Genomic DNA, 14,151 nt, shown 5'->3' on the forward strand with positions numbered 1-14,151 from the left:
GCGACAAGGAAATACCCGAGGTATTATTTTTTTAAGTACAATTTATTTTTATTTATTTGCAAGCAGAGAGTGAGAGAGATAGAAGAGAGACAGAGAGAGAATGGGCGCCAGGGTCTCCAGCCTCTGCAAACGAACTCCAGACTCGTGCGCCTCTTGTGCACCTGGCTTACGTGAGTCCTGGGGAATCGAACCTGCTCCTTCGGCGTCACAGGCAAGCACCTTAACCGCTAAGCCGTCTCTCCAGCCCTCACTTCACACGCCTCTCTGTCCAGCCGGCCCACTCGGACCCCATTCAGGGCAGATCTGAATGCTAAAGACGTGCGATGCCACGCGAGTGGAGCTTGTCCGAGCGCGTGTGACCCGGGTGGGAGCTTCTGAGGACGCCAGGTTCAGTGAGGAGACGGATTTGAGACCTGCTCTCCGGCCGCGAGCTGAGCGCCCGGCTCGGGACAGGATTTTGACACATAACTGGTCGCCAAACACTCTCCCAGAAGCGCGGCAGGGCACGCTGTGTGTAAGAAAGGATTTTTAAGAAGCGAGCAGAGGGCTGGAGAGATGGTTCAGCTATTTCCGAGCACCCGCCAGATGCACAAGGTGGCGCAAGCGTCTGGAGTTCATTTACAGGGCTGGAGTCCCTGGTCTCCCTCCCTCCCTCCCTCCCTCCCTCCCTCCCTCCCTCTCTCTCTCTCTCTCTCTCTCTCTTTCTCTAATATATATATATATTAGTTTTTAAAAAGAAGAAAGAAAAGAGAAGAGAAAAGGAAAGGAAAGGAAAAGAAAAGAAGAAAAGAAAAGAGAAGAAGAAGAAAAAAGCCGGGCGTGGTGGCACATATCTTTAATCCGAGCACTCAGGAGGCAGAGGTAGAAGGATCACTGTGAGTTCGAGACCACCCTGAGACGACAAAGTGAACTCCTGGTCAGCCTGAGCTAGAGTGAGACCCTACCTGGAAAAACAAAAAAACAAACAACAAAAGCAGGGGTGGGGACTGGAGAGATGGCTTAGTGGTTAAGCGCTTGCCTGTGAAGCCCAAGGACCCTAGTTTGAGGCTCGATTCCCCAGGACCCACGTTAGCCAGATGGACAAGGGGGCACACGCATCTGGAGTTCGTTTGCAGTGGCTGAAGGCCCTGGCATGCCCATTCTCTCTCTGTCTGCCTCTTTCTCTCTGTCACTCTCAAATAAATAAATAAAAATGAACAATTAAAAAAAAAAAAAGCAGTGGTGGGGCTGGAGAAATGGTTTAGCTGTTAAGGCACTTGCCTTCAAAGTTTAAGGACCTAGGTTCGATTGCCTAGTACCCACTTAAGCTAGATGCGCATGATGGTGCATGCATCTGAAGTTTGTCTGCAGTGGCTAGATGTCCTGGTACACCCATTCTCTCTCTCTCTCTCTTTGCCTCTTTCTCTAATAAATAAAATTTATTTAAAACATGTTTTAGCCTTTTAAAATATATTATCTTTATTTATTTCTTTGAGAGTGAGAAAGAGGCAGAGAGAGAATGGGTGCACCAGGGCCCCTAGCCACTGCAAATGAACTCCAAATGCATGTGCCAACCATGTGCTTATGTGGGTACTGGGGAATCAAACCTGAGTCCTTAGGCTTCACAGGCAAGCACCTTAACCACTAAGCCATCTCTCCAGCCTATATTTTAGTCTGTAAAAAAAAAAATTTAAGAGCACATGCGTCTGGAGCTCATTTGCAGTGGCTAGATGCCCTGTGGTGTACCCATTTTCTCTTGCGTGTCTAATAAATAAATAAAAATAAGTACTTTAGGGCTAGAGGGATGGCTTAGCTGTTAAGGCACTTGCTTGCAAAGCCAAAAGACGTAGGTTAGATTCCCCAGATGCTCAAGGTAGCGCATGCATCTGGATTTGCAGCACCTGACAGCTCTGGTGTGCCCATTCTGTCCCTCCCTCCCTCTTTCTCTCTGCCTATTTCTCTGTCAAATAATAAATAAATAAAATTGCTGGGCATAGTGGCACACACTTATAATTCCAGCACTCAGGAGGCAGAGGTAGGAGGATCACTGTGAGTTCAAGGCCACCCTGAGACTCCATAGTGAATTCCAGGTCAGCCTGGGCTAGAGCAAGACCCTACCTTGAAAAACAAAATTATTGCCAGGCATGATGGCACATGCTTTAATCCCAGTACTTGGGAGTCAGAGGCAAGAAGATTGATGTGTATTTGAGACCAGCCTGGGACTCAGTGAGTTCCAGGTCAGCCTGGACTAGAGTGAGACCCTACCTCAAGGAAAAAAAAAAATCCTAAAATATTTATATATTTATTTATTTATTTATTTTTATTTTTTTTAATTTAATTTATTAGTTTTCTTTTCAGTAAATACAGGCAGTTTGGTACCATTATTTAGGCTCATCTGTGATCTACCCCTTCCCATTAGACCCTCCTTGTTAATGAAAATGGGTTGTGCATTGTAGCGTTAGCCCCCAGTTATTGGTATGATAAATATCTCTGCAATTCATGACCCAACATGTGACTCTGACATTCTTTCCGCCCCCTCTTCCGCAAAATTTCCCTGAGCCATGTTGGGTTCATTTTTGGTCTGCTTCAGTGCTGAGGTGTTGGGGGCCTCTGAGGCTCTGGCTCTCTGATTTGGTAGGAGTTGATTTTTCTCTGTGTTGATCTCCTTCCCCTTTGTGCTGGTATCCGGTTCACAGGAAAACATCACCCTTGCTTATTTCACCAGTTGTCCTTAGTTTCCTTTGGGCCCCTTTTGAGGTATGTTGGGGCAGCTCTCTTCTTAGGATCTGCATCTATCTTTTTTTTCCCTTGTTGTCTGTAGTGCAGCTAGGCGGTCGCCATCTTGACCGGAAGTCTATATATTTATTTATACATATGTCTGTGGGGCATATCAGGGTCTTTTGCTGCTGTAAATGAATGCCAGATGCTTTTACCACTTTTTTTGTGTGTCAAGCTTTACATGCATGGCTGAAGAATTGAACCTAGGCTGTCAGGCTTTGCAAGAAAGTGCCTTTAACCATTCAGCAACCTTCCTAGTAACCCCCTTTCTTTTTATCTGCTTTTTGGTTTTGTTTTGTTTTTCGAGGTAGGGTCTTGTTCTAGCCCAGACTGACCTGGAATTTACTATATAGTCTCAGGGTGGCTTCGAACTTGTGGAGATCCTCCTAATCTGCCTCCCAAGTGCTGAGATTAAAGGTGTTCGCCACTATGTCTCTTGTTTTTGTTTTTACTCAATGCTGACTATATCTCAAATCCTCATGGTGGGGTATTGGGAAAAGTTTTCAATTAGTAATAATGGCACTTTGGATAAACCTCATTGGCGATGATACTTCCACTGTGCAAAGCTTTTTTTTTTTTTTGTTTTGTTTTTTATTTTGTTTTGTTTTTTTGAGGTAGGATTTCACTGTAGCCCAGAATGACCTGGAATTAACTATGTAGTCTCAGGGTGGCCTTGAATTCATGCTGATCCCCTGCCTCCCAAGTGCTGGAAGTAAAGGTGTGCACCACCATACCCGGCTTTTTTTTTTTTTTTTGGTTTGTTTTATTTTATTTTTTTAAGGTAGGGTCTCATTCTTGCTTCCTGAGTGCTGGGATTAAAGGCGTGGCCACTATGCCCTGCTTAAAATATATTTTTAAAACACTTTTAAATTTTTTATTTTATTTATTTTAGAGAGATAGAAAGAGGGATATGTATATATATGGAAAGAGAGAGAATTGGGCATGCCACAGCCTTCAGCCACTCCAAACGAACTCTAGATGCATGCGCCACCTTGTGCATCTGGCTTACGTGTGTCCTGGGGAATCAAACCTGGGTCCTTTGGCTTTGCAGGCAAACACCTTAAGTGCTAAGTCATCTCTCCAGCCCTCCATTGTTTCTTGACAGTACTCAGGGCTCTGTGTCCCTCTGCTTTGTTTCAGTCAGTTCTGCCTTGGGTGAGGAGCTTTCTACCCTTACAGCCTGACTGCCTTGGTAGAGCCTCCCAACATTGCTTTCCAGCTGGGGCAGCGAGGGCCATCTCCTCTGACCCCCCACCGAAACAGTGAGCCGCCTGGAAGAGATAGCCTGTGTTTTTCTCCACCTGCCTCTCCTGTCAGGGCCTCGCCACCCTACCTTGCAAGCTTGGACAAGGACCCTGGGGCCGACTCCTCAGCGTGCCACCCTGATTCTGAACTTCCACCCACCAGAGGGGGCTGGATGGGGGAAGCACCCTTGAAGGAGCTCTCGGCCTCTCCAGTTCAGTTCTGCAACAGAACTCAAAGCCATGATGGTCTGGCCTTGGCAGCCCCTGTAGGTTGTTGTGGCCCTAGGTGGGCCCCTGGGGAGGGAGCCTGTCCTCAGCTGCACCCACCTGGAGTCCAGCTTGTGTCACATGGGCAGAGGAGAGGAGGGGAAACCAAGGCACGTGCTTCAGACTCTGCCAGCTTTTAGTGGATTTTCCTGAATATCCATTCTCCTTTGGCTTCATGCCTCAGGACAGCTTCCAGAGATTTTCAATGACTTGCTGGAGGCTTTTCACAGTGAAGACTGCGTTGCTGTCCCATAGGCTACCAAGTCAGAGTCGGACTCTTAAGGGTCAAGGTGATTTACACTGGTGTTCAGATGTCAGGTTCTGCCACTACACCCCCTTCAGCATGTTGCCTGTTGTCTGTATTCTGTCCTATTCCCTTCTGGGGGACTTCTTTGCTCTTCTCCAAGGAGGGCAGGTCTGGGGGAAGAGGAGGTATTTAAAAACAGAAGTAATCTGGGCGTGGTGGTGCATGCCTTTGATCCCAGCACTCAGGAGGCAGAGGTAGGAGGATTGCTGTGAGTTTGAGGACACCCTGAGATGACACAGTGAACTCCTGGTCAGCCTGAGCTAGAGTGAGATCAAAATCCAGAAAAAAATTAAAAAATAATAAAAACAGAAGTATTGGGGCTGGAGGGATGGCTTAGTGGTTAAGGCCTTTGCCTGCAACCAAAGGACCCAGGTTCGATTCCTGAGGAACCTTGTTAGCCAGATGCACAAGGGGGCGCACATGTCTGGAGGCCCTGGTGCACGTATTCTCTCTCTCTCTCTCTCTCTCTCTGTCAAGTAAATAAATAAATAAAACAGAAGTATTGGTACCAGGTGTTCTCTGGGGTTATTGTTGCTTTTAGGCCTTTTCAGCAGGATACACTGAAAAGCTGTGTGTGTGTGTGTGTGTGTGTGTGTGTGTGTGTGTGTTTTAGAGTTCTGGCCCACCTGTTGAGGTACCCAGTTCCATCCATCTTATCTTGTCCAGCTTACTTTCTCTCATTCTTTTTTTTTTTTTTTTTTAATCTTATTAGATTCTAGATAGAACTTCAAGTGCTTAGGAGAAGAGGAGAGCCTACAGAGAGCTCTAGCCCAGAAGGCAGGAGCAAGGGAAAGCTCCCTCTTTCTGTTTTTTTTTTTTTCTTCCCCTCAGCAATAACCATTTTCTTTTCACTTATTTGTATATTTTTAAAAAATTGTTTATTTTTATTTATTTATTTGAGAGCGACAGAGAGAGAGAGAGGCAGAGAGAGAGAGAGAATGGGTGTGCAAGGGCCTTCAGTCACTGTAAAAGAATTCCAGACACATGCGCCCCTTGTGCATCTGGCTAACGTGGGTCCTGGGGAATCGGGCCTCAAACTGGGGTCCTTAGGCTTCACAGGCAAGCGCTTAAGCAGTAAACCATCTCTCCAGCCCAATAACCATTTTTTTTAAAAGATCAAGCTTTTTTTTTTTCCTTGGGGCTTAAGGTGCTTGCCAGCAAAGCCAAAGAACCCAGATTCAGTTCCCCAGTACCCATGCAAGCCAGCAAAGGTGCCACATGTGTCTGGAGTTCACTTACAGTGGCTGGAGGCCCGAGCACTCCCATGCTCTCTCTATCTCTCACTATCTGTCTCTCCCTGCCTCAAATAATTAAAATATTTTAAGAATTGTATTTATTTATTTATTGCCACCATGTGCATCTGGCTTATGTGGGTACTAGGGAGTTGAACCTGGGTCTTTAGGCTTCACAGGCAAATACCTTAATTGCTAAGCCATCTCTCCAGGCCACCTCCCCCCCCCCCATTTTTTTGAGGTAGGCTTTCTCTCTAGCTCAGGGTGACCTGGAATTCACTATGTATCCTAGAGTGGCCTTAAAATCACAATGATTCTCCTATCTCTGCCTCCTGAGTGCTGGGAGGATGGCTGTGAGACTACATAGTGAATTCCAGATCAGCCTAGGCTAGAGGGAGTGTCTACCTCAGGGGGAAACAAAAAAAAAAAAGAGGATCTTTCATTTGCTTGAAGCTCACCAGTTAAACTAGAGTAGCTGAGCAGGGTGTAGTGGTGCATGCCTTTAATCCCAGCACTTGGGAAGCAGAGATAGGAGGATTGGAGCCAGGTGTGGTGGTGCACTCCTTTAATCCCAGCACTTTAATCCCAAATTTCCCCCGAGAACCTGTGCCCTTTGGCTTCCCACCAGCAGTGTCTTGGTGCTGATTTCCCCACAACTTCCAGCACACTGTGTAGTTATTTTCGGAATTTGTGCCAACTTGATGGATAAGGGATGGTCTTTGTTGTGGCTGTAATTTTTATTTCCTTAATAATGAGAGGTTGAGCATTTTAAATATGTTTAGGGGTCTAATAGACTATTATTTTGTTTATTGAGCTTATTAAGAGCTTTATGGAGGCATAATTAATATTTTAAAACTGCATATAATGCAACAATTACATGTTGGAGTTGCACATATATGACAGTGAAACTATCACAATCAGATAATAAAAGTAGCCTTCTTGTGCCCTTTCCCTACTCACTTTACTCAGAACTCTCACTCACCTGTTTGCTGTCACTATGGAAGGGTTAGACCTTGTAGGTTTTTTTTCAAAGTTTTGAATTTTATTTGTGCATGTGTGTGTGCATGCGTGCATACGTAGTTATAATAGGGCCTCTTGCCACTGCAAATGAACACCAGACACTCCACTTTTTGCATCCAGCTATGTGGGTGGCTTGGGAATTGAACCACAGGCCAGCAGGCATTGCAAGCAAGCATTTTAAACAAGTGATCCATCTTTCCACCCCTCAAACAAGCAATATTCCCAGCCCACTTTTTTAGGGTCTACCTACTTGTCTTTGCTTCAGCATCCACAGCTTATTCTTTTTTATTTTTAATTTTTATTTAAGTTCTTTTATTTTCAAAATTTTTTTTATTAACAACTCCCATGATTATAAAAAATATCCCATGGTAATGCCCTCCCTCCCCCACCTCTCCCTTTGAAACTCCATTCTCCACCATATCCCCTCCCCATCTCAATCAGTCTCTTTTATTTTAATGTCATCATCTTTTCCTCCTATTATGATAGTCTTGTGTAGGAAACTGCCCACCATGTCCAGAGTGGTGGCCCTGTGCTCCATCCCCACTGGTCGTGTGTAGGAAACTGCCCACCATGTCCAGAGTGGTGGCCCTGTGCTCCATCCCCACTGGTTGTGTGTAGGAAACTGCCCACCATGTCCAGAGTGGTGGCCCTGTGCTCCATCCCCACTGGTATTGAATAAAAGGCCCAACAGGCCCCTACCCTTACCTGCCCATGGTTTGTGTCTTGCTTTAGTGATACTCATAGGTATGTTTGGTTTTAATTTTCATTTCCCCATGTCTAAAGATATGATCTCTCTCTTTTTTTTTTTTTTTTTTTTGAGGTAGGGTCTCATCCTAGCTCAGGTTGACCAATAATCCACCATATAGTCTCAGGGTACCGTTGGACTCATGATGATCATCCTGATCCTATTACCTCTGCTTCCCTAGTGCTGAGATTAAAGGCATGCATCACCACACCCAGCAGATCTTGCTCTCTCTCTCAGCAATTTCTCTTTGTTATTGAAATATCTATTTAAATTTTTTGCCCACTTAAAAAAGATAAATCGGGGGCTGGAGAAATGGCTTAGCGGTTAAGGCTTTTGCCTGTGAAGCCAAAGGACCCAGGTTTGATTCCCCAGGACCCATGTAGGCCAGATGCACACAGGGCACATGCATCTGGAGATTGTTTGCAGTGTCTAGAGGCCCTGGTGTGCCTATTCTCTCTTTCCTTCCCACCCCCCTTTCTCTCTTTTGTCTCTCTCTTTTTCTGCTTACAAATAAATAAATTTTTTTAAAAAGAGATAAATTGGGCTGGAGAGATGGCTCAGTGGTTCAAGGCACTTGCTTACACAGCCTGACTGTCTGGGTTCAAGTCCTTAGTACCCATATGAAGCCAGATGTACAAAGTGGCACATGCATCATTTGCAATGGCAAGAGGCCCTGCCATGCCCTGGCTCATTTTCTCTCTCTCTGCTTGCAAGTAAATAAATGAAAATATTTTTTCCAACTTTATTTATTTATTTTTGAGAGAGAGAAAAAGGGAGAGAGAGAGGAGAGAGAGAGAGAGAGAGAGAGAGAGAGAGAGAGAGAGAATGGGCATGACAGGGCCTCCATCCTCTGCAAACGAACTCCAGACACATGTGCCCCCTAGTGCATCTGGCCTAGGTGGGTCCTGAAGAGTTGAATCAAGATTCCTTGGCTTTTTAGACAAAGGCCCCAACCATCTCTTCAGCCCTGAAAATATGTTTTAAAAATATTTTATTTATATTTATTTATTACAGTCAGAGAGAGAGAGAGAGTGAGAATGAGACAGAGAGAGAGAGAGAGAGAGAGAGAGAGAGAGAGAGAGAGAGAGAGAGAGGGAGAGAATGGGCATGCCAGGGCTTCTAGCCACTGCAAACAAATTCCAGATGCATGCGCCACTTTGAGAATCTGGCTTATATGGGACCTGGAGAATTGAACCTGGGCGCACCCATTCTCTCTCTTTGCCACTTTCCCTCTCTCAAATAAATAAATTATTAAAAAAATAAAACACAGAGCCAGGCATAGTGGCTTAAGCCTAAAGGTAAACTCTGAGTAAACTCTCAGCATTTGGGAGGCAGAGGTGGGAGGATCACCATGAGTCGGAGGCCAGCCTGGGCTATAGCAAGATCCTACCTTGAAAAACCAAAAAGTAAAATAAAATAGGAACTGGTGCTGGGTGTGGTGGCTCACACCTTTAATCCCAGCACCTGAGATGCTGAGGTCAGAGGATCGTTGTGAGTTCAAGGCCAATCTGGGCTAGAGAGCAAGTTCCAGGTAAGCCTAGACTATATGAAATCTTGTCTCAAAAAAAAAAAAACAGAGACCAGATTCGGGAGGCAGAGGTAGGAGGATTGCTGTGAATTTGAGGCCACCCTGAGACTACATAGTGAATTCCAGGTCAGCCTGAGCTAGAGTGAAACCCTACCTTGAAAAACAAAAAAAGAAATGAAATAATAAGGGCTGGAGTGGTGGCTCATCAGAGCATTTGCCAAATAAAGGCCTGAGAGGGCCTAAGACAGCCTGAGTTCAATTCCTAGTAATGACCTAGAAAAAAGCTAGGTGGGACACAAATGTCTGTAACCCTAGATCAGAGACAGAGGAGAAGCTGGACTCACTGGTCAGTCAGTCTGACTGGGTTCAGTGAGTGACTGCCTCATGGTGTATGCAGAGATTAAAGGTGTGTGTCACCATACCTGGTTTTGTCTTTTTTTTTTTTCAATTTTCTTTGTTTATTTATTTGAGAGAGAGAAAGAGAGAGAGATTGGGCGTGCCAGAGCCTCCAGCCACTGTAAATGAACTCCAGATGTATGTGCCCCCTTGTGCATCTGGCTTATGTGGGTCCTGGAGAATCAAGCTGGGATCCTTTGGCTTTGCAGACAAATGACTTAACCGCTAAGCCATCTCTCCAGCCCTGTTTTTTTTTTTTTTTTTTTTTTTTTGTTCTTGGTTTTTTGAGGTAGGGTCTCTCTCTAGCCCAGGCTGACCTGGAATTCATTATGGAGTCTCAGGGTGGCCTCGATCTCATGGCGATCCTCCTACCTCTGCCTCCCGAGTGCTGGGATTAAAGGCGTGTGCCACCATGCCCGGCTAGTTTTGTCTTTTTAAAAAATATTTTTATTTACTTGTTTGAGAAGAGAGAGGGGGAGGGGGGCGGGGAATGGGCACAACAGAGCTCCAGCCACTGCAATTTATCTCCAGACACAGGCGCCTCCTTGTACATCTGGTTTATGTGGGTTCTGGAGAATCAAACCTGGGACCTTAGCTTCACATGCAAGCACCTTAACTGCTAAGCCATATCTCCAGCCCTGGTTTTGTCTTTGAGAAACATTTTTTTTTTTTGTTCTTTGTGTTAACTTTTATTTGTTTTTGGTTTTTCAAGGTAGGGTCTTGCTTTAGCCTAGCCAGACCTAGAACTCACTGTGTTATCTAAGGCTGGCCTCATACTCATAGCAACCCTCCTACCTTGGACTCCCAAGTGCTGGACTAAAGGTGTGTGCCACTACACCTGTCTTAAAATATTTTGTTTATTTACTTATTGATTTGAGAGAGAGAGAGAGGAGTAGATATAGAGAGAATGGGGGTGCAAAGGCCTCTAGCCACTGTAAGGGAACTCCAACTACCTTGTGCATCTGGCTTTATGTGGGTACTGGGAAAATAGAAAAGTGACCTTAGGCTTCGCAGGCAAGCACTTTAACTGTTGAGCCATGTCTGCAGCTCTGGTTTTATCTTTCTTTTTTTTTTTCTCAATTTTATTAACATTTTCCATGATTATAAAAAATATCCCATGGTAATACCCTTCCTCCCCCTACTTTCCCCTTTGAAATTCCGTTCTCTATCATATCCCCTCCCCTTCTCAATCAGTCTCTCTTTTATTTTGATGTCATGCTCTTTTCCTCCTCTTACGATGGTCTTGTGTAGGTAGTGTTAGGCACTATGAGGTCATGGATATCCAGGCCATTTTATGTCTGGAGGGAGCACGTTGTAAGGAGTCCTACCCTTCCTTTGGTTCTTACATTCTTTCCACCACCTCTTCCGCATTAGACCCTGAGCCTTGGAAGGTGTGATCATGATGTTACTCAGTACTCCAGTCACTTCTTTCCAGCACCATGATACCTTCTGAGTTGTCCCAAGGTCACTGCCATCTGAAAAGAGAAGATTCTCTACCCAAAGTGAGAGTAGCATTAATATAAGGGTATACATATTAAGAGAAGTGCTTACTGGGCAGTTTGATAAGCATAATATATACATTTATCCAGACATCAGCAGATGTTACACCCATAGGGCTCATAACTACCTGTTTTAAATTTTCAATATCAGGGATGTATTCCCTCCCATGGAGTGGGCCTCCAGTCCAATTGGAGGGCAGTTGGTTTCCGCCATGACAGATGTGCCACTATTGCACTTGTTGGCTCATTTGGCCTGGCTGGCCAATTATAAGGCTTGTAGTGTCCACTATTGAATATCTTTACTGGTGGTATCTCTTTCTCCCATTGAACTACATGTAGAATGGCTTCTTCCAGCTTTCTGTCAGCTGGTCTACATGGAGGAGGTTACCAGCTCAGTTCCAGCAGGAATTTTCAGTGGCCTTGCAGTCCAAATATGTGGAGTCTTCAACAATAGGGTCTTACCATCTATTCCTGGTGGGAAATCAAGGGCCTCGGCAATGGCCTATAATGTTTTGGGGGCATTAGGGACCTCCCTGGCCAACAACTCATTGGAGGTATCCCATCCCTGGCACTGAAAATTTGCTAACAACGATCTATGGCTCCTGAGTGTTTTATTGTCCAAAACCAGAGGATTCCATATAATTTATTTGTATCCTCTTGGATTTTGATTAGCCCTCCTTCCACCTTTCCTGTACTCAATCTCTTCCCCTGACCTCACTTTGGGCCTTTTCACCCTCATTAATCTATTCTTCTACTTACATAAATACAATACCAACATATATATTTTTTTTCTTTTCTTTCTTTCTTTTTTTTTTTTTTTTTTTTTTTTTTTTTGAGAGAGAACCTATGTATTCCAGGCCTTGACCTCACTATGCAGCCAAGGATGACTCTGGCTTCTGTTATTGTTTTTGAGGTAGAAACTCGCTAGCCCAGCCTGACCCAGAACGTAATCTGTAATCCCAGGCTGGCGTCAAACTCATGGTGATACTTTACCTCTAGAACCTCCAGAAAGCTGGCTACTGAGGCATAAGCATCTGTGGTCCCAGTGCTCCTAATGGCAAGATGGGAGGTGGGAACTCCTGCCTCTACCATGCTGCTGTGATTACAGGAGTGCACCCTGACCCCTAGCAGTGTTGAAGGTGGGACCCAGGGCCTGGTACATGCTAGGTGAGTGCTCTACGTACAGCCACATCCCAGCTAGCTGGCTGCTTTAAACCGTTTTTTAAAAAAATATTTTCTTATTCATTTATTTATTTCACAGAGAAAGAAGGAGGGAGGGAGGGAGGGAGGGAGGGAGGGAGGGAGGGAGGGAGGGAGGGAGGGAGGGAGAGAATAAATGAGTGCACCAGGGCCTCCAGCTGCTGCAAATGAACTCTAGACGTATGTGCCCCCTTGTGCGTCTGGCTAACATGGGTCCTGGGGAATCGAACCAGGGTCCTTTGGCTTTGCAGGCAAACACCTTAACTGCTAAGCCATCCCTCCAGTCCTAAACCTTTTTCTTGAAGGAGAGAGAGTAAGAATACAAAGGGAGCTTCAGTCCAGGGCTTCCTGCTGCTGCAACCAAATTCCAGATGTATGTTCCACTTAGCACATCTGGCTTTACGCGTATATTGGGGAATTGAAGCTGGGGCCATCAGGCTTTGCAGCAAGTGCCTTTAAGCACTGAACCATCTCTCCAGCCCTCTGATGAAAGAATTTTAAAAAATATTTTATCTGGGCTGGTGAAATGGCTTAGGGGTTAACGTGATTGCCTACAAAGCATAAGGACCCCGGGTTTGATTCCCTAGGACCAACATAAGCCAGATGCACAAGTGGGCACATGTGTCTGGAGTTCGTTTGCAGTGGCTGAAGGCCCTGGCGCACCCTTTCTCTTTCTCTGCCCCCACCTCAAATAAATAAATAAAATATTTTAGGGCTGGAGAGATGGCTTAGCGGTTAAGCGCTTGCCTGTGAAGCCTAAGGATCCCAGTTCGAGGCTCGGTCCCCAGGTCCCACGTTAGCCAGATGCACAAGGGGGCGCACGCGTCTGGACTTCCTTTGCAGAGGCTGGAAGCCCTGGCGCGCCCATTCTCTCTCTCTCCCTCTATCTGTTTTTCTCTCTGTGTCTGTTGCTCTCAAATAAATAAATAAAAATTAAAAAAAAACATTTTAAACTGGTTGCCCTCAGCCTCCCTTGATGGTCATGGCTGCTGAGGTGGGGAGGCAGCCAAGGCCAGGAGGTTCCTCCTCCCCGCTGAGCAGGGCTGGAGCAGGCACATGTGCTGCTTGACAGAGGTGTAGGCGCTGTGCTGCTGCCGGTCACTGGCCTGGCTGAAATCACTCTGAGACCGGGATGGGCACCCTGAGCTTCACAGACCACCAGCTTGATGGAGGTGCAGGTGCTGGGCTACTGCGGGTCACTGGCCTTGCTGAAATCACTCTGAGCCTGGGATGGGCACCCTGAGCTTCACAGACCACCATCTGGGACAGGGGGCTCTCCGCTGGCTGCAGCCTGTTGAGGATGGCTGTTGGGGTATCCTCCAGGTGTGGGGTTCCTTCGATGGGCTTTGCTGTCTGCCATTCTGTCTTGATAGGCTGTCCTCCTTCGCTCTTTGGTGAACAAGAATTTCCTTCTTTCTTCCTTTCTCCTCCCATCTCTGTCTGTCTCTCAGAGGATAAAACCCAAGACCTGGTCTACAGAGTGAGTTTTAGGTCTGCCCAGACAACAGTGAACCCTGGCTTAAACATGAAATTAAATTAAATTAAATTAAAAACAAACCAGGTGTGGTGGTGCATTCCATTAATCCCAGCACTTGGGAAGCAGAGGTAGGAGGATCATCATGACTTTGAGACTACATAGTGAATTCCAGGTCATCCTGGCCTAGAGGGAGACTCTACCTCCAAAAACAAATACAAGGGGCTGGAGAGATAGCTTAGTAGTTAAAGTGTTTGCCTGCAAAGCCAAAGGACCCGGGTTCGATTCCCCAGTACCCATGTAAGCCAGATGCACAGGGAGACCTATCCTGTCTGAAGTTTGCTTATGGTGGTAGAGGCCCTGGTGTGCTCCATCTCTATTTACCTCTTCCCCACACTGAAAAACAAACAAGCAAACAAACAAAAAAACCCACACTTTATTTTTCAAGGTAGGGTTTCACTCTAGCCCAGGCTGACTTGGAA

Source organism: Jaculus jaculus, chromosome 9, assembly GCF_020740685.1.
Source record: "Jaculus jaculus isolate mJacJac1 chromosome 9, mJacJac1.mat.Y.cur, whole genome shotgun sequence".
In the NCBI taxonomy this organism is placed as follows: Eukaryota; Metazoa; Chordata; class Mammalia; order Rodentia; family Dipodidae; genus Jaculus; species Jaculus jaculus.